Genomic DNA, 25,386 nt, shown 5'->3' on the forward strand with positions numbered 1-25,386 from the left:
CAGCTGCCGTGTGTGCACAGGCTCCAGGATCTGAGCAGTGGCCCCAGTGCAGCCCCGCATCATGGTGGGAGGTGTCGGGGGAGGGGGGGGAGAAGGGGGTTTAGTGAGCATTTTTCTATTTTTTTTCTTTTTTTTAATTATTTTTTTCATTTTTCAATTTTTATTTCTTATTTTTTATTTTTCAGTTACAGTTGACTCTATTCATTTTCTAGAGAAACCAGGATAGGAAGGAGACTCAAGCTTCAGGACCGCTCACTTGCATGGAACCTTCCCATGACCCCAGTTAATGAGTGTTATAATCCCAAGAGTATTGGAGATTAGTGATCGGGCAAACTTGAACTATCCTGAAAATTTTACAGCTTATATATGAAAGAAATTTGGTAGAGGTTCTCTCAGTTCTAAAAGTTTATTCAACAAGACCAATAACATGTCAGACCAAAAGAAACTTTTCTAACTACTACTAATAAAAACAACTTCCCATCAACGATGCCAAGGGAAAAACGGAATTATCTATTATCTTCATAGAAAATGACACTACAAAATCAATGCACTACAGTATGAAGAAGCAATTGAAAAGTATGCAGACAAGAAAAATGTAGTGAAAAAGGCACCAGAGAAATACATCAGGCAGATAAGCAATAAAAAATATTATGAGTTTTTATAGTGCTTTTGTTATTATTCAGATTTTCAAACTTTAAAATTTGTATTGCTTTCTTTTCTCATTCTGAACCAATATTTATTTTTGTACTGACTTTATATTTGGCATTATTTATTTTTTTATTTACTAAAGATGGTGCCAGAAATGATACAAGCTTCAGGCCCCACAGAGCCGGGACCGCCCATCTACCAGGGAGTAAGTAGATGGGGGAAAGCTGCTGGGAGTGGGAGAACCCAGGGACAGAGAGCAAGAGTCTGACTTTAGATCACCTGCATAACAAAGGTCAGCTCATACTCCCACCCCTCAAGCCAACTAGAGTCTTTAACACCAAATTATCATGATGTACTACTTAGAAGAAGAAAAATCACTAGTATGATAGGGGCCCACTTTGCATCTAGAAGGGGTTCAACTATGGGCATAAGTTGTCAGTGGCTGGCGTGGGTCTAGAAGATATTTATTCATGTGAAGAACTGAGAAGCTTTCTGGGAAGAACTCATTCTAAGGGGAGCAGAAGCCTTGAATGGGCAGCTGGACATTCAAGTTCTGAGTATAGCAGAGGGTTTGTCACATGCTTTTGCTTTATGGACAACGCGTTCACAGTTAATCACTCCCTACTTACACATGGCTCACGTGTGAGTCCTTCACAGAAGAGAGCTGAGCCCTGAGAAAGTAGCTCCCTAAGCTTTGGCAGAACTGTGAGGTGAGACTCTTTTTGAGAGGAGGCAGAGCCAGGGCAACTTTAGCATCCTGAGAGCTGCCTGCTTCCCAGGGCTGAGCATGAGATGGCAGCACCAGCAGGAGGACATTTCTTCGTGAGGACATGGAGACTTCCAGAAATATTAGAGAGACATATTGCAGAGGACTGAGTAGGTCCTGGCTTGGCTTGTTTGGGCATGGACTAGTGAAATTTGGGGTTTATTACTAAAAATGTGGTCCAGCTTCAGGTTGGTGAGGCATGGGGAAACTGGGTTCTTTGTAAAGACAAGGTGGGCAGCTGGGGGTCCTCAGGGGTAACATAGTCAGGGGCTATCAGGCTTTCCCTGCCACAAACCTGCTGTATCACTTTATGCCTCTGCTTCTTCATGTGCAGACACCTGATACCAGTGTCAGATGGACAATCCCTAGGGTATCTGCCAGCTCTAAAATTCTATGGTTCTAAATGAAAATCTCTATGGACCTTCCAGGTTAACACCAAGCAATTAAAAGAGATTCTTCTCTCTCTCTCTCTCTCTCTCTCTCTCTCTCTCTCTCTCTCTCTCTGGAAGGAGTGCATGTTAAAGAAAGGCAAAAACAAAGTGCTAACACAGTTGCCTCCTGAAAAATTTTGCTAGTTTCAATAAAGAGCAAATAAGTGTCATCAAATGAGGAACTGAAGTATCTGTCACAGGTCCTCATGGGTATGGATGATACTGGATAGCTATCAGTATAATAAGAATCTGACGCTCTTTCACCCGGGCTTACCACTCAGTGCAGCGGCGGAAATCTGAGGAAGCATCCTGCTGTGACCAGTTAAATATTAGATCTATGAGGCAATGCTACATATATGACCCTGCAAATGCAATAAAACAAACCTTTATGTACACGAACTGATGGTTTCTGAAGACAAAGATAACCCTCACTTGTAGTTTATCAGCTGTAGTGGGCAGAGGGATATTTTATATGACCATTTTGAACAATGGATATTTATATGATCATAAGCAGCTGAACACAGCTATTCTTTGCATGATATAGAGAGTGATGCCTTATCCTGGGGGTTTCTGAGAAACACTGGGTCTTTATTCAAATAAGCTGGGAAATAGCCCCAAGGGATCACCTAATCTGAAATGTGTAAATCAGAGGACCAGAGAAAATTCAGCTTCAGGTCTGGCTACTGAGATCTTCAAACTAATGTTCTCTTTATTCCACCTGAGAGATGATATACAACTGTTTCAGTAGGGCCAACAGCTGGGCTGCCTCAGGCCCAGAGAAAGCGACTTCGGGAATTGTGCTGAGAGCTGGAGAGCACCTATTAATTTCTAAATGAGCAAGAAGCCCAGAGAGAACAAGGCACTCCTCTGGTGCTACATGCCTCAGAGGCACACATGCAACTGAAATCTGGGGGGCCTCCAAGGAGCTGACATTCTTTCAAGAACAGTGCTCTGCAAGGACTGGCGCATAGGACAGTGGGAGAAGGTATGTAGGCACCATGCCCACAGAATGCTGTCCTGCCCGCCACACAGGGTAGCCCTGCTCTGTCTCCCCTGTTCCTATTCAAAATCATTTTGTTCCAAGTCCTGTGACTGGCAGTCCTGAGGTGGAAGGGAGGAGTCCCTGAGGTCATTCAGGGCCCTGCTCACTGCTTTTTTTCTCCTAGGAATGCTTACTAAGTGGAGCTGATGGCTTTCCCAGATGCCTTACAATCAGACGAGGCTGTAAACACCTGGAAAGCTCAAATGAATTTCACTGCACGCTGGAAATGTTAGAAATGACAACAGAAAAATTAGAGAATTGTGAGGACAATGGAAAAGTCTTAATTTATTTATGAAGATGACAGGCTGGAATTCTTCAGTCTCTTTTATCTCTGCTAAACACAGCTACTGCTAAAGAGAATAGGGACCAAAATGTAACCCAACCCCTTTCAAGATGGCCACCTTCAGAAAGCAGGGGACTCAGGTGGAGGGCGGCAGAGGCCAGGCCAAAATCAGAGACAAGGAAATCAGGTTCCTCATAGAAAGATATGCAGCAGGCCGGCTTCCTCAAGCAAGGCATGCCCACTGACTTCATTGACTTCTATGGAAGTAGCTCTAAGATGTGGTAGAAAATGCCTCTAAGGTTATATATCCTAGTCCATGTCTGTGGCAGGGAAATATCATACATTTGGAATGGACATAAAGCTGCCTGCTTTGAGCCCCTCTATGACACCCTGCCGATGGCACAGGGCTCCCTCATGCACACAGGTGCTGCTGTTCCCCTGGAAAATTCACTTTTGCAGCCCTTTCCCTCAACATATACCCTGGGCTCCCCTCTGTGCAATGCCATGTCCAAGGAGAAACTGATACAAAAAATTGAGTACAATAATGTTTAGACCATTGACTTCCAACCCTGGTTGCACAGCTGAATCATCCGGGCAGATGTGTAAAGATGCCCATGCCTGGAGCCCACCCCAGAGCAAATAAATCAACATCGTAGTGGAACCGGAGCACTGGCATGTATTAAAAACTGGTGCAGACTATGGTATCTTCCAAATCAGAGAATTAAATCAGTAATACTCAAATTCTGCTTGAATTTAAAGCTCTTTTCTTTGAATCTCAATGCCCTAGGAGGAGCCCTGAATTCTGGTTGCATATTTTGGGGAGCTTTAAAAATGTCCAGTGCTCAAACCACACCTTGTATCCATGAAATCAGAATTTCTGGGGGAAGGAAACAGGCATGAGTATTTTTAAAGATTTCTCAGATGCTTTCAAAGTTCTACTAAATCTGAGAACCAGTGAGTTAAATGATAGCAATCCAATCCAACTGTCAGGATCTGTGTTGGGGCTTCCAAGCCAGGGACAGGAGACAAGCAGAGTTTGGTTGGAGCCCAGTTGGTAGTACTAACACATCTAAAGATAGAATGTGTCAACCAAAGGATGGTGTCTACATGAAACAAAAAAGTGGAAGTCAGAGGGGAAGGATTTGCCAAGCGGGGAGTGCATGGGTGAGCTCAAAGGAACATCCAGTTCTATCTGTTGGGCAGGTCCATCACCAAAAAGGAGGTGAAGGCATGGGTGTAAGAAAATCTTGACACCCTTTGACGTTAAAACCATCCCTTTAATGTCCCAATACGTCTGTGTACTCAAGCTGCTCCTCATTTGTCTTCTTATTTAGTTTCCGACTGGGAGAGAACGTGTTTGTTAGCCAAGGTGACATAAATATCTGCTCCGCTCAGAAGTTTTTATTTCTGATTGCCAATTAATAAACTGTCATTTTGGTTTATATAATAGTCCCTCAAGAGCTTGACTGACATGAATCTGTCCCTGAGAACCTGCTCCACTCTAGCATGGTGATAAAGTCCAGTTTTCAGGTCTGCAAATCAATTTCACCAAATTGGCACCATCTCAGTCAACATTGCTGGAGCTTAGCACAGAGCCCTTTTCATGGAAGTTCTCTAACAGGTTGAGAGAGCCCAGAAGATAGAGGTGTCCATGCTTTATGCTTTTGTTTCTCATTGATACCCAGGTTGGTGCTGGGCCATGATAGTCGAGAGTTGTCTAGATATTTACACCTATGTCAGCAACGCTGCCCTTCCTGCACAACGCAACTCTGGTGCTGGAGCAGAGATCTGGATATCCCTGGGGCAGGCATGAATCTTGTAGGTACGTGGCCTTAGGGAACTCAGGAAGTGCTGGGGAAGGGATTGGTACTTCTGGGGCAGAGTGGGGCACTGGGAAGGCTCAGAGCAGTAACATGTTACCAATCAGTACAGAAGCACTTTAATATCTTAAAAACTAGTTGATATAACATTATTGGTGCATAACAGCTGAACATCAGCTTTGCTGTAAGTAATAAATATTTGTTGATTAAATGGATAGCCCTCACTAAAGCATCCTTCCTTCCCATGGCTGGTGGTAGTCCATCACCTGTCTGTCCACCACAGCAATCGCAAAGACTTCCTTTCCCAGAGCTCCGTGCCACCAGACCCATGCAGAGAGTGTAACTAAGCATAGACTTTCTTAGCATTAGGTCACAAAGCCTCAGGAGCTGGTTACTTCTGGCGGCTGGGACAGGAGGGGTGAGAAAAGAAAGAATTGTGGCCTCCTCACAGGATTAAGAATACAAAGCTCAGGCCTCCTTTAGTTTTAATTTTAAAAGATGTTATAATAGCCTCCTGTCTTTTACAGCTATGAAACTCCCTTGGCAAAATTGCTGTTCTTTGCATGGCATTAGAGAGCTGTGTTCTAATATGAAAGCAAAAATCCGTTACTCTAATGTTTGTGACAAGGCAGCCAGATCAGATGAGAACAGAACCTCTGATCTCCTTGAAAGTGGGAACTACTGTGATTTCCCAACAAAGCAGCTGTCTAAGAACTGCCTCTTTAGCATTCTGCTCTCTGTCCTGCATTTGATATTCTGCGACAAGTGATTGCTGGAGGATGTCACTGCGTGAGAGTGCTGGAGCACACCTGTTTACCAGGTCGTTCCCTCTTTGCCTTTCTGGTGGTGACTTGTCCATTTCTCTCCTCAGGGTACCTTAAAGGGACCTGTGCAATCAATGGAATAGAAACATCTAAAGAGCTCCTTATGGTGAATTGTGTTGTCATTGTGAAACATGAACATATGCCAATTTATAGTTTGTTGTGCTGTCTAAACTTTTAGCTTTTCAGACTTTTTCTCTGGCTAGCTTATTCTTCCCCTGCACCCCAACTCCTATCCTCCTAAATTTTAGTGAATTTTGTGCTATTGAGAAATCTAGTCTAGAGGTGTATTTAGAGAAGGTTGGTATTCCTCCAAAAATCGTTTATAGTCCCACTGATACAGAGCTTCATAGCTTCTGGGTGTATATGGTTAAAATGAGGATGATTAGGTGCTCGCTAATGCTGAGATAACTAAACAAATGGATGGGTACTGATCATGTTAGGGCACCAAAAGTACCTAGAACAGCTCTGCAGATGGGTTACAACAGCAAAACACTTCTGTCCAAGTTACTATTTTGGTGTCATCTCTGGGCAGCTCAGAAAGCTCTCAACTGAGATAGAAAGAGAAAGAGTTTCACTGCCCAAAAGGAAAAATCTATTTTATCTCGTGAACACAGAGTGAGAAGAGCACATGGACTCGAGGCTGCCAGCGTGCCCTCATGCCAGCTGCTTCTATGGGCAGAAGCGAAAATGTTAACAAACACTCTAATGAAAGGAAGTTGTTGGCTAGTGATTAACATATGCCATTAGTATCTGTCCCTTTGGCCAGACACTGCCGACAGGCTGAAACCATACATACAAATGAGTGTCTGCTTGGGCTGCGCAGGGAAGAAAGGGGGACAGTGTCATTGTGAGCGGCTGGTGTTGTCAGCAGCTTTAAATCACAGGCCACTTAGTAACAAAAACAGGGAAGGCTTTTGTGTTCTGGAACAATCATGTGACTGATTTTTTTTTAATTTTAATAAACATGTTTTCATTCTTGTTTACTTTTTTCTTTTACCCCAGAACTTGCTGTTTATAGTTTGTTTGTTTTTTAAGGAAAACACTGACTTGGCTTTTTGTTTTCCCCAATCAGTGAGTGCAAAACTACAATTTAGGGCTTTTTGTTCTTAAACCACAATTTCCTAATCTCTCCAAAAAAAAGAGGTGATTACATGAGTCTCATGGGCACCTTGGAAGTAGTATTTCTCAAGATTTGCATTATCCTCTTCTGGTTGACCTAAAATGGCTTATAAATCATATCAACTATTCCCAAATCCTGCCGTTCACAGCACAGCGGTAAGTTAGAACTGGACACACAGAAGCCAATTGGCTTCGAGAGCCTCCTTTTGCCAATGAGACACTGAGGCCCAGAAAGGCGAACCAGTGTTTCCTAAATCACAGGTCGGGCCCACTGACCATTGTCAAGCTTTTTCCCACAGAGACCATGCTATCTGGTTGCTTGCTGCTTTCTCACTTGGACCAGGACTCAGAGGGGCCAGTCTCATACTACTGTGGTGAGGAAACAAAGAGGCATTAAGTGTCACCCCAGAAAATTCAATAAAAAATTTTAAAAAGAAAAAAAGAAACCAAATCATACTTGGATTCTTCTTTACGTATAGATTTGCTGAGAGCACATACATGTAGGGAAAAAAAACAAACAACATTTTAGGAATACCAGGGGCACTAAACTTGGTGCCCTTTGGCAATGCGATAGTATGAGGAGTTAAAACCAGAAAATCTAACAAGAGCAAAGGATCAACAACAAAAAAAGAATTAGAAATATGGCTGATGCCACAAATAGGTAGGGAGAGCCCTCTGTGTGTAAAAGTTAAAAAATAATTTCTCCATTATAAATTCATCTGAATGACTGAACTTGGGCATTTGTGCTAAAGTTGGCTGAAGTTGATCTTTGTGTTGTCTTTGAAGGAAGAATGTATTAAACCAACTAAAGGATAAATAGAAGCATAGACAAATTAGTTTCACTTACTTAAGATAACAGAATAACTTTATTATTTTTAAAAGATTTTATTTATTGATTTTTAGAGAAAGGAGAGAGAGAGAGAGAGAGAGAGAGATAAAGGAGGGTGAGAAGGAGCAGGAAGCATCAACTCATAGTAGTTGCTTCCTGTATGTGCCTTGACCAGGCAAGCCTACGGTTTCGAACCAGCAACCCCAGCATTACAGGTTGACTGTTTTATCCACTGTGTCACCACAGGACTTACCAAAATAGCTTTCCAAGATCGTTCAAGTTCTTTTTTTTTCCAATGCAGTGAGTTGACTTGAAACAAGTAGCATCTATTTGCTGACGCACAGAAAAGGCTTTGTTTGCACCTGTTCTGTAGTGTTAGCTCACTTCCCAACTGGAATGGAAAAACAAAGCGCTCTCTTTGGTAATGGATTAAACTGCCTTTCTTGAATATTCTGTGCATGGGTGTAGCCAGGCTCAGAGGGGTTCTCTTCTTCACTCCCTGAACTTTAGGAAACGGTTAGCCAATCAGGGAGACCTTCTCAGGAAGAGAAGGCAGCTCAGGGCCGGAGCACTTCGGGCTGGAAAACCTTCCAGCTGGTCTGCAGAGCCCACTTGCGGGCAGCGTTCCTCTAAGCAGGTTGGCCTTTTTCTCAGCTGGTGACATCACTTATTCATACATTTATTTGTTCAAAGAACTTGGATTGCACACCTTTTGGGTGCCAGATGTGGTGCTGGCCTTCTCTCTGAACACAGAGGAAGGAGTGCTGGTCCTTATACAGCTTGTTGCTGCGTTCCGCTCTGGCCACTTGGTCCGATTCTGTCGCAGTTTATAGCACCATGAAGTGTTAGTGTTTTGTTCTGAAAGAAAGACAAGGGAGCAATTAAAAGAAAACGGTTTAAACAATTCATTTCCACTCTACGTTTGTGGGCCTCCCAAAGCCCACACAGCTCTGGGGAGACAGCGTCTGTCCATTCAGAGTTCCCAGACTGGAATGTCAGTGTTAGTGCCTGTAAAGCCCCTGAGATCATCCGCTACAACCCTCTCATCAGACAGAGGAAGATGCCGAAGCGCGGAGAAGAAAGCTGCTCTGTTCAAGGTTGTATAGACTGTGTGCAGCAAGGCTGGCCTCCAGGGCTCTGTTTTCTCTACCAACTTTGCACAAAACAACCAAAAAACTCAGGCTTAGAGCAAGACCTATTTGAGAATCAACAGATATGCGTTAAGAGAAAAAATGAATTTAGACTTTACCTAAAAAACAAACAAACCCAAAACAAAAGAATAACATAAGGACATCCTTCAAAATTTCGTATGGTTGCTTATAGAAACAAGGGTCTTGATTAGATGGCTCTTCGGGTATGTGAACTGAACATGAACTCAGGTGTAAATCGGACAGTGAAACACTACCAGACTGGTTTGGTGTTGACATAGGGAGCAAGGAAAGTGAAGTCTGGCTTGCACTCCCAAGGTGGACCCTCGACCCTTCCCCTGAAGATGTTTCCAACAGAGGAGAAAACCATTTGTCCCCCATTAGGCGCAAAGGTGACCAGCATAGGCTCCTTGGTAGAATTACGCTCCTGCGGGTATGAGGATGAGCTCACATTCCGCGGCGGCAGGAACAGATCCTGGAGCCGGCAGTGGCTTCAGCACCCTGCGTGGCCCACTGGCCACTCACCCCTCTTTCCAGGTTTCCGAGTTTCTCTGTGTGTTTGCTGCAATCCTGACATACTTCTGCCCACGGGACTTCTTCTTTCCTTCAACAACTAACTACTGTTTTAAAATCACAAACATGATGTGCATTTATTATAACAAATTCAAATAACATAGAAATGTGAAAAATAAGAACTTCCTTTCCCTCACTTTGTGCTTCTCCTCTAATTCCTTTTTCTTAGAGGTAACTGCTGTTAACAATTTCGTGAACCTATTCTTCCAGAGAAAAAATATGTATGTATATATGAGTCTATATACATGTATGTGTGTATATATGCACATACACAGACAACTTACATTTTCCATTTCCCTTTCAGTGCATTTATAGGGAATTTTTTAAACAAAAACTAAACCATACTATAGGTATTTTATACAACTTGCCCTTTTCATTAAACTAAATACTATGTACATTTTCCCATGATGCTGCCTGTCACAAGATATGGATATACTCCAAATTCTTTCATGAGTTCCCAGTTCAAGAACATTCAGGTAGTTCCCAATTCTTTACTTTTTAAAATAACCTTCAATTAACATTAGGTAACTATCTTAATTATTTTCTCCCACCTACTGCTTTAAGTTCAGTTCTGTAAAGGCACCACCATAGCCCAATCCCACTTTTAAACAATGACACTTTTATTCTGTGCTAGTTAAGTAACTGCAGTACCACATTAAGGGATGAATATCAGCTTTAGATTAATACTACCACTTGTTAAATATAGGCTTACCTGATGTTTTGGCTTATTTCTTTTTCTACATAGCTGCTACATTTTATTTAGATTTTCATCAAAAATTGAACATAAAAATTAAAACCAAGCTCATGCAGTTAGTTTGGTTACACATCTCACTGAAGATGTGAGTGACAGAGCAGATACTGATGAGCTCTGTCCAGAGTCTCCTTCAGAGTGGACTTTCCATAAATATTAAACGAACCACAGAGGCTAAGCTGAGCTGCAGGGGGAACTCGTGTTCATCAGACTACCATGGGTCACCTCCCACTTTATACAAAACCCTGAAGGTTTAACGAAAAAGAATTAAGACACAGTCTCTTCCCTCAAGAACCTGAGCCATAGTAGAAGGGATAAGCACAAACCACCAACTAAAACACTACAAAATGAATTAAGGGTACAACTGAAGGGCAGGAGGAAGGCACAGGACAACTTTGCCTTCAAAAGGGAAGTCACAAGAATGTGGGTTTGAACAGGCCTTGAGCAGAACTTTGATGGTGGGGTGAGCAATGGAGAAGAGAAGTTTCAGGTTAAGGAATAAGGATATGGTGCCAATGCAAATAACTGTGAAGGGACCAGTGAACACAGAGAGATACTCTATGTCTAGAAACTGAGGCTACAGAAGAGTCTAGTATAAGGCTAAGAAGACACTCACAGTCAGACTGTGGAAGTCTGTAGACAGAAAACAAGGAGTATTTTTAGTTGAGACCATGTGATAAATTAGATTGTTCTTATTTTTACCTCATGTGACAGATGAATGAAGAAGGTGTATGTTCTACCATATTCTTGTTGTGTACTTATGCTTTGTATTTTGTTATGAGCTTTACTCTCTGATTCCATTTGAAAAATATTTTTATGTTATTAGCCCATTTTTATTAGGGTTAGTTTTATCAAAACCAGAGTATAAAACCTATAAATCCATGCAGCCTATCACACATAAAGTACAGTGTGTCCTAGTACACTAAAAACAAATGAGTTATGGTGATGCTATTAACCTCTCTAAATTATGGGATTTTCTCCTCTGTCATTCAGAGCAACTGACCTTCTGACGTCAATCTACATTATTTATTAAATATTAATAAATCTTAACTTCTATTTTATTTTATTTTCTATAACAATAAATCTAAGTGCAAATATTTTCTTCCTGTACTCCAAAAGATTGCCTTGCCTCTCCACTAAGTACAACTACTTCATTTTACAGACTTCTGATCTATAGGAGAAACCTAGAGGTCAGTCAGTGGTAGGAGTTCCATTCTACCTTATTGAATTATTTGATAAAAAGGCTAAAATGCCCTTAAGAAAAATATGGTTGCATCTCTAAACTAATTTTGTTTCAGGAATTGAAAGAATCTAGGAATGTGGCTAATAAGAACCAAATTTCCTGCTCTACCAACACTGAGTCAGTCCTAGGACAGATGAAGGAAGACTACTTTGTTGGAGTTTCTAATGGTCAGGGAACCCAGGTAAGTCTAAGATTCACTTAGAACATTCTTCTCTGAATTCTCTTTCCCATCTTAGCATATCTAAGTGTTTTTGTTAATTTGTTTTAGTTAGTTCATTAGTTAGTTTGTTTTTTTAATCAATCTGCATCAGAACAAGCTGTGTTCAGGTGGAGAACACCCTGGGCTGGTCCAGATAAGAAGATCCAAGGCCAGCTTCCAGGAGCAGCCCTGTGGAACCTGCGCTGAGTTCCAACCCCAACGCAAAGGTTTTGAGTGGAAATGAGTCAACCTCAGGAATGCAGTGAATTCTACATTTAGCACCAAGTTAGTCACCATGGTAAATAGCAGTAAAGCCATGGTCTTGCTCCACCTCTTTTTTGTGCTGCAACAAAGTGACCAATAGAAATGGGCCTGGAGAGGGAGGGCCCAGCTTGAGTTAAGTGGGGAGTTCTGGAACCCGGCCAACCCCCAACACTGCTTGCTACTACTGAAGCAAAATGCTGTGTGGCTTTATTTCAAGTCTCCTCTCTCTCAGCTGTAGCTTCAAAAAAAACTAGTCCTGAAGCAGAAGTAAAAGAAACATGAGATGAGAGGACCTGCAATTTAATATAATTCAAGAGATTTACAATTCAACAGAAAGAATATAATAAATGACCTAGAGGAAAGTAAGTTTCTACTCTCTAAAGTATATAGTTCATGTCTACTAGAACTTCTATAGCTAAGGTGAGCAAGTCAGCAAACCAATATATTCTTCTACTGAAAAAAAATTTTTTTTAAGTACTTATTTTTTGGAATAGGAAATTCTCATATATCTTTTTCTTTAAATTCAAAAGTTTCAACAGAGACTACAGTAAAAGTCTCCTTTTCTTCCCCTTTGCTCCCAGCAACTCAGTTCTTTAATTCAGAGAGATGCTGGTTCAGTTCATCTTTACTGGCCAAAACCATGTGACTTATGGGTGAGTTGGTGTGGCTCTTGGGTAAAGATCATTATCCAAGAACAAATTCCAGCAGAATGGAAAGTTGTTAATGATGTCTTTTTTTAAAAAAGAATTCTTTCATGTATGCACAATAATGTATCAGTAACATTATCTTCAGATACAAAGCACCAGTGAAAACAGAGAGATGATCAATATTTGAGAGAAAATTGTTTTGACTGAATGGGAAAAGATAACATAATTTACCTTCTTTTGATTTTTTTACAGGATGTTTGGAAACTTTTGATGATGAGAATCTTCCTGTAAGTGTTTGAGTTGGGGTTTGGCATCTGGCATGACCTGAACTGCCCAAGCACACAGCTGGCTCTAATTATTATAAAGACCTTCTCTTGGCTCTGGATGTTCTAAACCATTGGGTTAAAATCTAGTCATTTTCCATTAATTTTTCATTTCTTCTGATATAATTCTAGAATCTTCGAGCCATCAGACTCTGATTTATAAAAGAAGCACTTCCCTTCCCAAACATCACTCTGGTTCCAGGTTCCAAGAACCTGTGAAACAATGTCATAATTTGAGTGATTGCCAGTTAACCTCCTTTCCTATGGGGGAGGGTGAGAGAGAAGGAAGCAAAGATTCATTCGTACCTGGTATTTTACATGCTTTACCTCATTTAATAATAGATGCCTACCCAGTTCTCTTATATTTTCAATTTAACAAGTATCACACAATGGTGATCCCAGCTATTCTAGAAACCATTATTATTTTTAAAAAGGTGTGTGTTACAGGTGATGGATGGGGGGCACTAGCATTTCCTAGGCAAAAACTTATAAATATGACTCTATAAATGAAAGTGTTTAAAGTTTTCAAAGTGTCCCAGTTATCTTCCAGCTCTGGTTTATGAAATTCTGTAATGACCCGCTATAATTTAAATAATAATGCACGTGATTTCAGCTGTGGGCATTATGACAACAAATGTCAATAGAGAGTGGTAATTCGCTGTTTTTATTAGATCAGTTCAGAAACTCTCTTATAAAGTCACAGCTTAAAAGTCTCCCCGGCTAGTATTTTCTAATTTTCCATCATTTGCATATAACACCTTCATTACTTTTTTAATGGAATTTTAAAAATGTGTCAAAATTTTATTGCATATAGTTAACAGTCAAAAAATTCTGCAGGAAGTTATAAAATATAAAGCTGTCCTCTACCCCTTAAAGTTACCACTTTCAGTGCTTCTAAATTATTTTCATATTTACCTCTAATTCTTTATTTTCAAAAACAAGTCCTAGTATTTCTACTTGGTTTCTTATTTTAGCATTATCTATTGACTTCCTACTATGAAAGATTCAGATTTAGCTTAAATTCAGTATTACTTACTCAATTCCCACTTCCATTTCCCATCTTCCCATTCTTCCAATATAGACATTTGGGTTAAATCAATATTCAGTTGAAATTACTTTAATGACATTACTTTAATCATTAAAGTAATGATTACTTTAATGACATTACTATTGACAGCTGAGCCACACATTAAACTGTGATGTCTTTTCCTTTCCTACATAGCTATTTGTTTTCTTTGGAAAACTCTTTGCAGAGTTAATCATAGTACTATGGTTTAATAAGATTTTTAAATACTTTCACTAATATATATACAAACTTTCCCATACTTGCATAAATCTTCTCTCAGCACTGAGGCCCTAGGTACCCCAATAGGTTCATCTTCTGGGAGAATTCTCTTCTGGAGTCTTCTGCTCAGTTGGGTGAGGAGGGGCAATTGCTGGCAGCGTGGACCCAGAGGATGTCCTTCTCCTTTCTAAACAGACTTTTAACCACAGTTATTTCATTTTTAACCTTAACTTCACACCTCTGCTTCCAGAGGTAACAAATGCTACAAGTTCTTAGGCGTTTCAAAGGTTCTAACTTTTTTCTAAAATACACTAATTTATGTTAAGAAGGGGGGAAAATGTGGCATACAACCAGTGGTATTCACTATACTTAGAGAAATACTGCCCTGGTCTAAAGTAGAAACTAAGGTCTGAGGAAGTTACATGGCCTTGCTTGATGAGGTCTAGCCAATGACAGAACTAGGACATTCTTTGGATCCTCTATTTGTTCTTTACCACTAAGCCAAGCTGCCTGGGCCTCTAGTTGGATGTACTCATTAACCATATACCTTACTCTCTAAGCTATCACTACCACTTAACATGCTATATTCCTATCAAATTATCCAGCCCCTGAATAACTGACATTGTTTAAAGTTCATAGTTCCAAATATGACCCACTTGCAGTCTGAATAGGGAGATGCATTGGTGGAAAATTCAGTGAGGTCAGTATTATTTTCACTTATCTGACAAGAATGGTTAGTTATTAAGTAAGCAAGTTTTCCATCATGTTTTCCAAAAGTCTTATTAATTCCACAATGACTAACGGCACCAGAAGTGTATGTCCTTTTCTATGTGCAACGTGTGGGACCTCCAAGTCATAGAGACGACCTTACTTGTTTTCCCAAACAGAAGTCAGTGCAGTTTGTAAATAGAAGAATCATTTTGTAAACACATTTTTTTTCCAAATCCATCATTTAAATAGAAATGGCCCAAACCCAGTATTACTTCAAGCATAGGAATTCTCACATAGTTTGTCCTCATCAACAAATTCCACAGTACCAAATTTAGGTTGGTGAGACCAGCATGATGCTGAAAATACTTCCCTTGCTGTTACTTGACAATGTTTAAAAAAAAAAGATGTTGAACTATAGAGATAGGTTAAATTTTTAAATTACAAATATCATTATAACTAATTAAAGCTAGAATGAAAGACATAAATTTGAGAATGATAAACTCATTGAACTAGCACTAGAGTTTGTTTTTGAGAGAACATAATCTGTGTCATAAATATTGGTCTCCTATAAGTATATATTACACTTTTTAACTTCTAATGGTTTAACTTAAAATAATATTGTTCCACTTTAAGGATAAGAATCTTATAACAGTATACTTCTATTTCCTCCTTGTTGTTGTCATACATTTTCCTTCAACATATGTTATGAATCACTTTAAATCCATTGCCTTCTGGTTTTTGACAAGAAATCTGCTGCCATTTCATTGTCATTTTTTTTGTTTCCAGGCATGTAATGTGTCCCTTTTCATCTGGCTGATTTTAAGATTTTCTTTTTACCACTCATACTCAACAGTTTAATTATCCTGTGTTTTGGCATGGTTTTCTTAATGTTTGTTCTGATGCATGTTTGTCGAGGGCCTTGAATCTCTCAGTTTATCACTTTTATCAAAGTTAGAACATTTTTATTTCTTCACATATTTTCTCCCCCACCGCCCACACCATTTTCTTAGCACTTTAATTATACACATGTAGTCCACTTGGGTTATACATGTATAGTCCACAAATCACTAATGCTGTATTAATTTTTTCAGTCTTTTTTCTCTTGATTCTTCATTGTGGATAGTTTATATTGCTCTGTCTTCAGCTTCACTTAGCTTTTCTGCTGCAATGTCTGATTAACTATTAATGCCATCAAGTATTTTTTCATTTTAGATATTGTATTTTACATCTTTATCTGCTAGTTTATTATTTCCATAATTTCTGGGACTGTTTATATTGATCAGTTTTTATCCTGGTTATAAGTAATATTTTTGTGCTTCTTTATATACTGATAATTTTTTATTAGAGATACCTGACACGGTAATTCTACATTGTTTGCTGGATTTTGTTATATTCCTTTAAATAGTGTTGAACTTTATTATGGCACTAGGTTAAGTTACCTGGGACCAATTGGATCTTTTCAAGGCTTGATTTTAAGCTCTTTATGATGAGTCAAGAGCAGCTTTTAGTCCAGGGCTTATTTGGTCCCACTACTGAGGCAGGACTAAAAAAGATGAGTTCCCTTCTTAAGACTGTATTAGGAGGTCTTTCTACTCTGGCTAGTGGGAACACAAACTATTCTTAGCCTTGTGTGAACTCTGGTAAATGTTCTGTCTGCTGGTTTTGGGGTAATTCTTTCTCCTCAGATTCATTCCTCTCATATGTACATAGATCACTACTCAACCAAAATTTTGAAGTGACCCCTCTGCAAATCTCTGGAGCTTGCTCACTCTTAAAGCTCTCTTCAATAAGTTCTAGTAGCTTTGACCTCCCTTCACCTGGATTTTTAGCTCCTCATTGTAATGAGATTAATGAACTCTGTTTTTGCCTCTTTGCACCATAGTCTGGAAATTACCTCTCTAGTCACCTACCTGGAGCAATTGTAAGATTTATCTCTTTTTTCTCCCCTTCTTCAATGGTTGTAGTTCAGACCCTGTCCAGTTGGCTCAGTGGATAGAGCATCAGCCCAGCAAGCAGATGTCCCAGGTTTGATCCCTGGTCACAGCACACCTGAGAAGTGACCACCTGTTTCTCTTCCTTGCCCTGACCCCTTATATCTTTCTTTCCCTCTTGCAGCCAGTGGCTTGAGGCCCTGGGCACTGAGGATAGCTTGGTTGATTCAAGCATTGGTCCCAGACTGGAGTTGCCAGGTGGATCCTGGTCAGGGTGCATGTGGGAGTCTCTCTATATCCCCTCTCCTCACTTAAAAAAAAGTCATAGTTCTATGTTGAAATATCTGAAAACTATTGTATCATTATTTTGTTTAGTTTTTTAGTTACTTAAGGTAGAAGAGTAAATATATTTACTCTTACTCCATCTTGGCCAGAGAAGAAGTCTTTTGATGCCCTACAATGAATATGTATTTTTAGAAAAATGCTTTTTCTACAACTTTCCTTTGTAATTCTATAGTTCCTTATCAAGTTTGGAGGTGTTTTAATAATAAATTAATTATGCTGGAACCTTCATTATGGTCACATTATCAGCAGGCTTCTTTTTCTATTCCTTTCCCTGATACCTGCCAGGTTCCTAAAATAAGATAGAGTCAAATCCTTGGTTTCTGAGGTTTGAATCTTCTCAATTCATTTGCATACACTTTATGTGGTGACAGAATTTTTGTGTTTAGGTCACTGGGCATCATGGTTATCTGGAGCCCGGGAACTGACTATAGTTCCTGGAAATGATATTAAAAAGATGGTTACTCTCCAAGCCCTAATCAAGTTGCAAGAATACTCAAGTGCCCTCCTATTTTTCTCCTCCCATGTCCTGGAGCCCCTGTTTCTTGACTTTAGGCATTCCAAAACAAGAAGTAATCACCCGTCACTTTGTAAAACACTCCAAGATGTCCAAAATTGTTCAGGGTTATATTGATGTGTCAACACAGAGCAAGAATAATGCCTTTTGCAGTGTTAACTTCATTTCCTGGTTGCTATGATGAATTTTCCATGAACTGTATTGCTGACAGACAAGTCATATTAAAATACATTTTAAGAATGAAAAGTTTAAAAATGAATATTTTGGGGGACCAATAATAGTGAATATTTTTGTGGGTAAACCACTATGTGTTAGTGGTGCTGTTATAGACATAGACATCTATTTCTGAACAAAGTTATTCCCATTTTACAGATACAGAAAGTGAGGTTCTAAGAGGTTCAATAACTATAAAACTAGAACCTAGACTATCTAGAAAGAATCTTTCTTCAACACCACAGTGCCTCTTGCTACACCATGCAACCTCCCAGCTGTTAATGAGTACCCTATCCCTGCCACTCACACGTGCATACTAGAGGAAGGCAAATGAGACTCCTTTCCTATAAGAACTTGACCTTCTGCCTCTATTTTCTAGTTGTCTTCAAAACTGAGTAAGGGGCCTCTTACTTCCCATATAAGATTGTGGTATCTGGCACTGTTCCACCAAAACTGAACCAGCAGCAAATACCAAAAGGGGCATATTCATGCTAATGTGATAAGCTACCTAATGGCCATTTCTTTCCACTGTCATACACAGGGCCCTTTAATGTCCAATGCTGTTTATTTAATTTTTTATTATGAAAATATATAACACAAAATTTTTCCTTTTCACCATTTTTAAATGTACCTTCACCCTGCTGTGATGTGATGAGTGAATCACTATCTTTAATCCGCAGGTCTCATCGCCATCCCAAACAGAAACTGTCCCCAGGACACAATATCTGCCCACTCCCCAAGCCCCCAGCCCCTGGCAATTGCCATTGTACTTCCTGTCTGTGGAATCATACAGTATTTGGAACTGGCTTGTCTCACTCAGCATAATGTCCTCCAGGTTCACCCACATTGTAGCATGCGTAAGTTTCCTTCCTTTTAAGGTTAAAAAAATCTTCCACTATAGGTATAGACCATGTTTTCTTTACCCATTCATCCGTGAATGGACTCAGCTCACTTTTGAACAAGTCTAAAGGAAACAAAAGCCTCCGTATTTTGACCTTAGTTCTGTTTCCTTCTAACCTGTGTTCACAAGTCCTAGCTTTGTCCCTCAGAAGTGTACAAGACAAGTTGAGTCCTTTTCCCCACATCAGTTCTCTACTTGTTTTAAAACCATGTCAGATTGTCTCTAGAACTTTTTCTCTCCGGCGGATGAAATGAGGCCAGAGAAGAAACATTCAGTGCTCCAGGAGCTGCTTCAGAGAGGACGCCTTCCATCATTGTTCTCTGCCTGGAAGGAACTGGGGATCTCAAAGCCCTTCACTCCGTGCCAATGGCCCCCTGCTGGGAGAACTTGGCAGGAGGATGGCTTGTCTTTGCAGTCTTCTGGGGGCAGCGCTGTCCGCCACACTCACCCTGTAGCTCAGAGGGTCGGCAGAACCTTCCAGGTGCCAGCCCCTCCTGAGACGAGTAGAGCTTCAGCCTGCACCCTCCGACCAGTGTCAGTGAAGCTGAGAAGAACATCCACTCCTGGCCCCATGAAATGTTTGTGGAAGGTTTTCCGGACACATTCCTGCCTCCGCAAACGATCTCCAAAAATGCAGAGAGGGTGAAGATAAGTCAAGGAGAGATGCCAGAATGAGAAACTGAATTGGGTACTCCTAAGATGGCTGTTGCCAATGCCTTGCTCTGGGGATAAAGAGGAGATTTCACCGCGTGTGTCTCCCCAGAGGGAGAAGGCACAGATCGGGTTGCTTCTCACTCCTGCCCCACCCTGAGGAATGGACTCAGTGACACTGCAGGCCTTTCTTTCCCTGATATCTTTGAGGCAAGGCGCCGTGTGGACCTAGTGGGTCAGATAAAGGACTGCAAAGGCATTGTCCAAATTGCCCAGGGAGGATGTGGCCAACATTCCTCCGTGTGTTTGTAAATATGGCTGAGACAGTAGGTGCAAAGTGAGAGATGCTGGCAAAGCAGACCCAGGCTGGGAGACCAGTGACTCTCTCCTGCCACAGGTACTCCTGATTAATCCGTTCCCCACAGCCGCCTCACACTGCCCACACCCCTTCACACTCAGGCTCAGAGGGCAGGTCCTACGATCGAAACTCCCTCCAGGTAGGTTCTATACTGGGATCTTGTTCACTGCAATGGAGTCCTGCTTCTTTAGAACTTAATAACTCATCGATAAACTTTCCTGGCACATATATTTAAGATTCCAGAAAATTCAACTCACTTATTATTTACTCATTATTCACTTTTAAAATCATTAAAAATTACACTTGATGAATATCCATAAAATTATATCAAAGACCTATATACTTAAGTCAAGTACTAAAATTGGTTGAAAGAAGAATACAATTAAACTAGACGATTACAATTAAACTAAGGAAGGATGAAGTTTAGCTCTGAGCTTCCTGGTAATAAAGTAGAAAAGGAAAAATAAGTTGGGCTGTATATATCCTGTTATTTAAATACAGAAAGCATACAATCCATCAGGAGATGTTAGCTTGATTAATTTCAAGTGAGAATTGTTTTTTTATTTATTTTTTTACTTTTATTTTTTTTTTAGATTTTATTTATTTATTTTTATTGGAGAGAGAGAGAAAGAGAGGAAAGAGATAGAAGGAACAAAGGGAGGAGCAAGAAGCATCAACTCCCATATGTGCCTTGACCAGGCAAGCCCGGGGTTTCGAACCAGCAACCTCAGCATTCTAGGTCAACGTTTTATCCACTGCGCCACCACAGGTCAGGACAAGTAGGGATTTTTTTTTTAAAAAACTGAGTTTAAATAAAGGTTTTTAAGAATTTATCTCTTTCGTGTATAAGACTTATCAGTATGTGTGTGTCTCTGTATATGTATGGATGTATATATCTGTCTGTCACCTATAGTCACTTTGTGTGTCGGTGTGTTTCAGAGATTAAAAAAAAAGTCTCTAGGAACTTTAGACTTCATCTGTTTCAGTTTATAGGAATGACTGCCTGTCCTGGTGAGAAGGATGAGGGTAACAGTCCCTCACGTCCCTGGGACATCTGCCCTGCTCGGTAGCTGAGCTGATCCTATATAAGCCTATTGATTCATAATCTGGGACTCTTGGCCGCAAGTAGGGAGAGGCATCGGTCAGTCTTGCTGCCCTAAACCCAGCATCCAGGTGCCTGAAGGAAGCTCTTTGGCACCCAGGTGCACTGCAGCCAGAGTATTTCTGTCTAAACTCACCCTGTGGGCCAAGTCTAGCATATGACTGGGCGCTTGCTCAGCTCCCATTTGGCACTCTGGTTCCCTACTGGCCCTGGATCCCTGCCCCAAACCACAGCTGCCTGGCTTGGCGCCTGACACTCTGTCCATTTCTTGCCAGACTGCTTTCTCTATCTCTCTGGGGAGCTGGAACTTCTCACCGTCCCCTCCCTGCCTGCTGCAAGGGGTCCTGCTTTCCGCCTGATGGCCCAGACAGGCCCCCACTTCATGCCCAGAAACCCCAAAAATCTCATGCCACCACCTCTCTAATTAAACACCCTGGACTGTTACACCCAACGTCACCAAACCCCAGGGAAGTCATGATGTAGATTTCAGGGTATCCTCCTTAGAAGTTAGCTCATACCAATTCTCCTCTCTCCCCACCCACCCACTGAATGGAAAGGTTATGAAAGCAGAACGAGGTCTCATCTTTCCTAGAGAGTAGCCCACATGGAGGGAGGTGTTTGTGGAATAGTGACTGGGCAGGGGGGCAGGGGTTGTCCCTCAAACCCACAGGCTAAATTAGGAGGGATTCAAAAGGGTCCGAAGTTGCCTCATTGCATTGGAGTGAACAGAGTTTGCTGGTTTCACTTGGTGACGCTGTTATAGAGTGACTAAGAATATACAGAGGGGTCCTTGAGTTCAATCACAATTCTGTTCCTAAGACAGTGACGTAACCCAAATTTTGGTGTAAGTGGAAACACACCCTAGCTTAAGTCACTTACCTATCCTAACACAGTTGTAAAATCATAATCTAGAACATAAAACCAACTAAGCCACAGAAAAAGAAAAAGGACATAAATAAATATACTGTACTGTATTAACAGAAAAAATGGCAAAAAAAAAAATGAGTGTAAAAGAATTCCTTACCTTTATTCCTATGGTTGGCTTGCACACTGGATGACATTGCAAGGTGGGAGACAGTGACCTATTGGGAGGAGGAAGCTGGAGAGGCTGGAGAACCTGCAGAAGGTGCTGGAGATACTAGGTCAGGTGAGTCAGGATTGCTTAAGGAACGTGCAGGAGACGCTGGAGATGATTCTTCCTGTACTACAGGTGTTTCATCTCGAGAAGAGCTGATAAAGAGGGTATAAGATCTGTTGCAGCCTCTCTGCCTTCTTAAAGAATTGTTTGAGGCTAGTCTGGAAGGTTGATGACTTCTCTTTCAAAATCTGCCAATAGCATTGCAAGGCATCCATAACAGCTCTGTAGGCCTTACTGAATTTGTTGTTACTGGGGTCCTCAGCCTGAAATTTTGCCAACCTATCCTCCACCATAGAAAAACCTTCTGCCAAATCCTTGGTACCAAATCTCTTGGATTCTGCAGTTTCTATCTCTTCCTCTTCAATCAGCTGCTTCTCCAGCTGAATGAGGTCCTCAGTAGACAGTCCTCTCCTTGTGATCCCTTTACATGCTCGGGGATACGGTTTTTATCCTTTTTTAAAATTAATTTTAACGGGGTGACATTGGTAAATCAGGGTACATATGTTCAGAGAAACTATCTCTAGGTTATTTTGACATTTGATTATGCTGCATTCCCATCACCCAAAGTCCAATTGTCTTCCGTTACCTTCTAACTGATTTTCTTTGTGCCCCTCCCCTCCCCCAACCCCCTCCCTCTCCTCCCCCTCTTCCTGTAACCCCCACACTCTTGTCCATATCTCTGAGTCTCATTTTTATGTCCCACCTATGTATGGGTCCATATAGTTCTTAATTTTTTCTGATTTACTTATTTCGCTCAGTATAATGTTATCAAGGTCCATCCATGTTGTAAATGATCCGATGACATCATTTCTTATGGCTGAGTAGTATTCCATAGTATATATATATACCAAAGCTTTTTAATCCACTCATCCACTGACGGTCACTTGGGCTGTTTCTAGATTTTCGCTATTGTGAACAATGCTGCCATAAACATGGGGGTGCATTTCTTCTTTTCAAACAGTGCTATGGTGTTCTTGGGGTATATTCCTAACAGTGGTATAGCTGGGTCAAAAGGCAGTTCAATTTTTAATTTCTCCTTTTTTTTATGTTTTGTTTTGTTTTTTATTTTGTTTTCAGAGACAGAGAGAGAGTCAGAGAGAAGGATAGACAGGGACAGACAGACAGGAATGGAAAGAGATGAGAAACATCAATCATCAGTTTCCTGTTGTGGTACTTTAGCTGTTCACTGATTGCTCTCTCATATGTGCCCTGACTATGGGGCTACAGCAGACCGAGCAACCCCCCCGCTCAAGCCAGTGACCCTGGGTCCAAGCTGGTGAGCTTTGCTCAAACTAGATAAGCCCGCACTCAGGCTGGCGATCTCGGAGTCTCGAACCTGGGTCCTCCGCATCCCAGTCCGGTGCTCCATCCACTGTGCCACCGCCTGATCAGGCGATTTTAAATTTCTTGAGGAGTCTTCATACTGTTTTTCACAGTGGCTGCACCAGTCTGCATTCCCACCAGCAGTGCAGGAGGGTTTCCTTTTCTCCACATCCTCACCAGCACTTATTCTGTGTTGTTTTGTTGATGAGCGCCATTCTGACTGGTATGAGGTGATATCTCATTGTGGTTTTAATTTGCATTTCTCTAATGATTAGTGATGTTGATCATTTTTTCATATGCCTATTGGCCATCTATATGTCCTCTTCGGAGAAGTGTCTATTCATTTCTTTTGCCCATTTTTGGATTGGATTGTTTGTCTTCCTGGTATTAAGTTTTACAAGTTTTTTATAAATTTTGGTTATTAACCCCTTATCAGATGCATTGTCAAATATATTCTCCCATTGTGTAGTTTGTCTTTTTATTCTGTTCTTATTGTCTTTAGCTGTGCAGAAGCTTTTTAGTTTGATATAGTCCCATTTGTTTATCCTGTCTTTTATTTCACTTGCCTGTGGAGACAAATCAGCAAATATATTGCTGCGAGAGATGTCAGAGAGCTTACTGCCTATGTTTTCTTCTAAGATGCTTATGGGTTCATGGCTTACATTTAAGTCTTTTATCCATTTTGAGTTGATTTTTGTGAATGGTGTAAGTTGGTGGTCTAGTTTCATTTTTTTTTGCATGTAGCTGTCCAATTTTCCCAACACCATTTGTTGAAGAGGCTGTCTTTACTCCAATGTATACTCTTACCTCCTTTGTCAAATATCAGTTGTCCATAAAAGTGTGGGTTTATTTCTGGGTTCTCAGTTCTGTTCCATTGATCTATATGCCTGTTCTTATGCCAGTACCAGGCTGTTTTGAGTACAATGGCCTTATAGTATAACTTGATATACAGAAGTGTGATACCTCCCACTTTATTCTTCCTTTTCAGGGTTGATGAGGCTATTCGTGTTCTCTTTTGGTTCCATATAAATTTTTGGAATATGTGTTCTGTATCTTTGAAGTAAGTCATTGGTATTTTAATCGGTATTGCATTGAATTTATAAATTGCTTTGGGTAATATAGAATTTTAATGATGTTTATTCTTCCTAACTATGAGCACGGTATATGCTTCCACTTGTTTGTATCTTCCCTGATTTTTTTTAATCAATGTTTTATAATTTTCTGAGTACAAGTCTTTAATCTCTCTAATTAAATTTATTCCTAGGTACTTTATTTTTTTGGTTGCAATGGTAAAGGGGATTGACTCCTTAATTTCTCTTTCTGATAATTCATTGTTAGTGTATAAAAATGCCTCTGCTTTCTGAGTATTAAGTTTATATCCTGCCACCTTGCTGAATTCATTCATCAGGTCTAGTAGTTTTTATGACTGCGACTTTAGGGTTTTCTATATACAATATCATATCATCTGCAAATAATGATAATTTTACTTCTTCTTTTCCAATTTGGATACATTTTATTTATTTTTCTTGTCTGATTGCTGTGGCTAGGACTTCCAAAACTATGTTGAATAAGAGTGGTGAAAGGGGGCACCCCTGCCTTGTTCCTAATCTTAAGGGGATTGCTTTTAATTTTTGCCCATTGAGTATGATGTTGGCTGTGGGTTTGTCATAGATGGCCTTTATCATGTTGAGGTATGTTCCCTGTATTCCCACTTTGCTGAGAGTTTTGATCATGAATGGGTGCCGGATTTTATCAAATGCTTTTTCTGCATCTATTGAAATTATCATGTGGTTTTTCTCCTTCCTTTTGTTTATGTGATGAATCACATTGATTGATTTGCAAATATTGTACCAACCTTGCCTCCCAAGAATAAATCCCACTTGATCCTGGTGTATGATTTTTTTCATATATTCCTGGATCCGGTTTGCTAATATTTTGTTGAGGATTTTAGCATCTAAATTCATCAGGGATATTGGCGTATAATTTTCTTTGTGTTGTCTTTGC

The 25,386-nt window shown here is 40.5% G+C and overlaps 1 long non-coding RNA gene across 1 annotated transcript in view; it reads right to left on the reverse strand.

Moving 5' to 3' along the window:
- Window positions 1–7,856: 7,856 nt before the first annotated feature.
- The window catches only part of LOC136309177 (uncharacterized), a 146,878-nt gene continuing 129,348 nt past the window's right edge, over window positions 7,857–25,386 (reverse strand). The window contains exon 3 of the long non-coding RNA XR_010726252.1: window positions 7,857–8,620. This is a non-coding gene — a long non-coding RNA (uncharacterized lncRNA). The remainder of the gene's footprint in view (window positions 8,621–25,386) is intronic.

Source organism: Saccopteryx bilineata, chromosome 6 (assembly GCF_036850765.1).
Source record: "Saccopteryx bilineata isolate mSacBil1 chromosome 6, mSacBil1_pri_phased_curated, whole genome shotgun sequence".
In the NCBI taxonomy this organism is placed as follows: Eukaryota; Metazoa; Chordata; class Mammalia; order Chiroptera; family Emballonuridae; genus Saccopteryx; species Saccopteryx bilineata.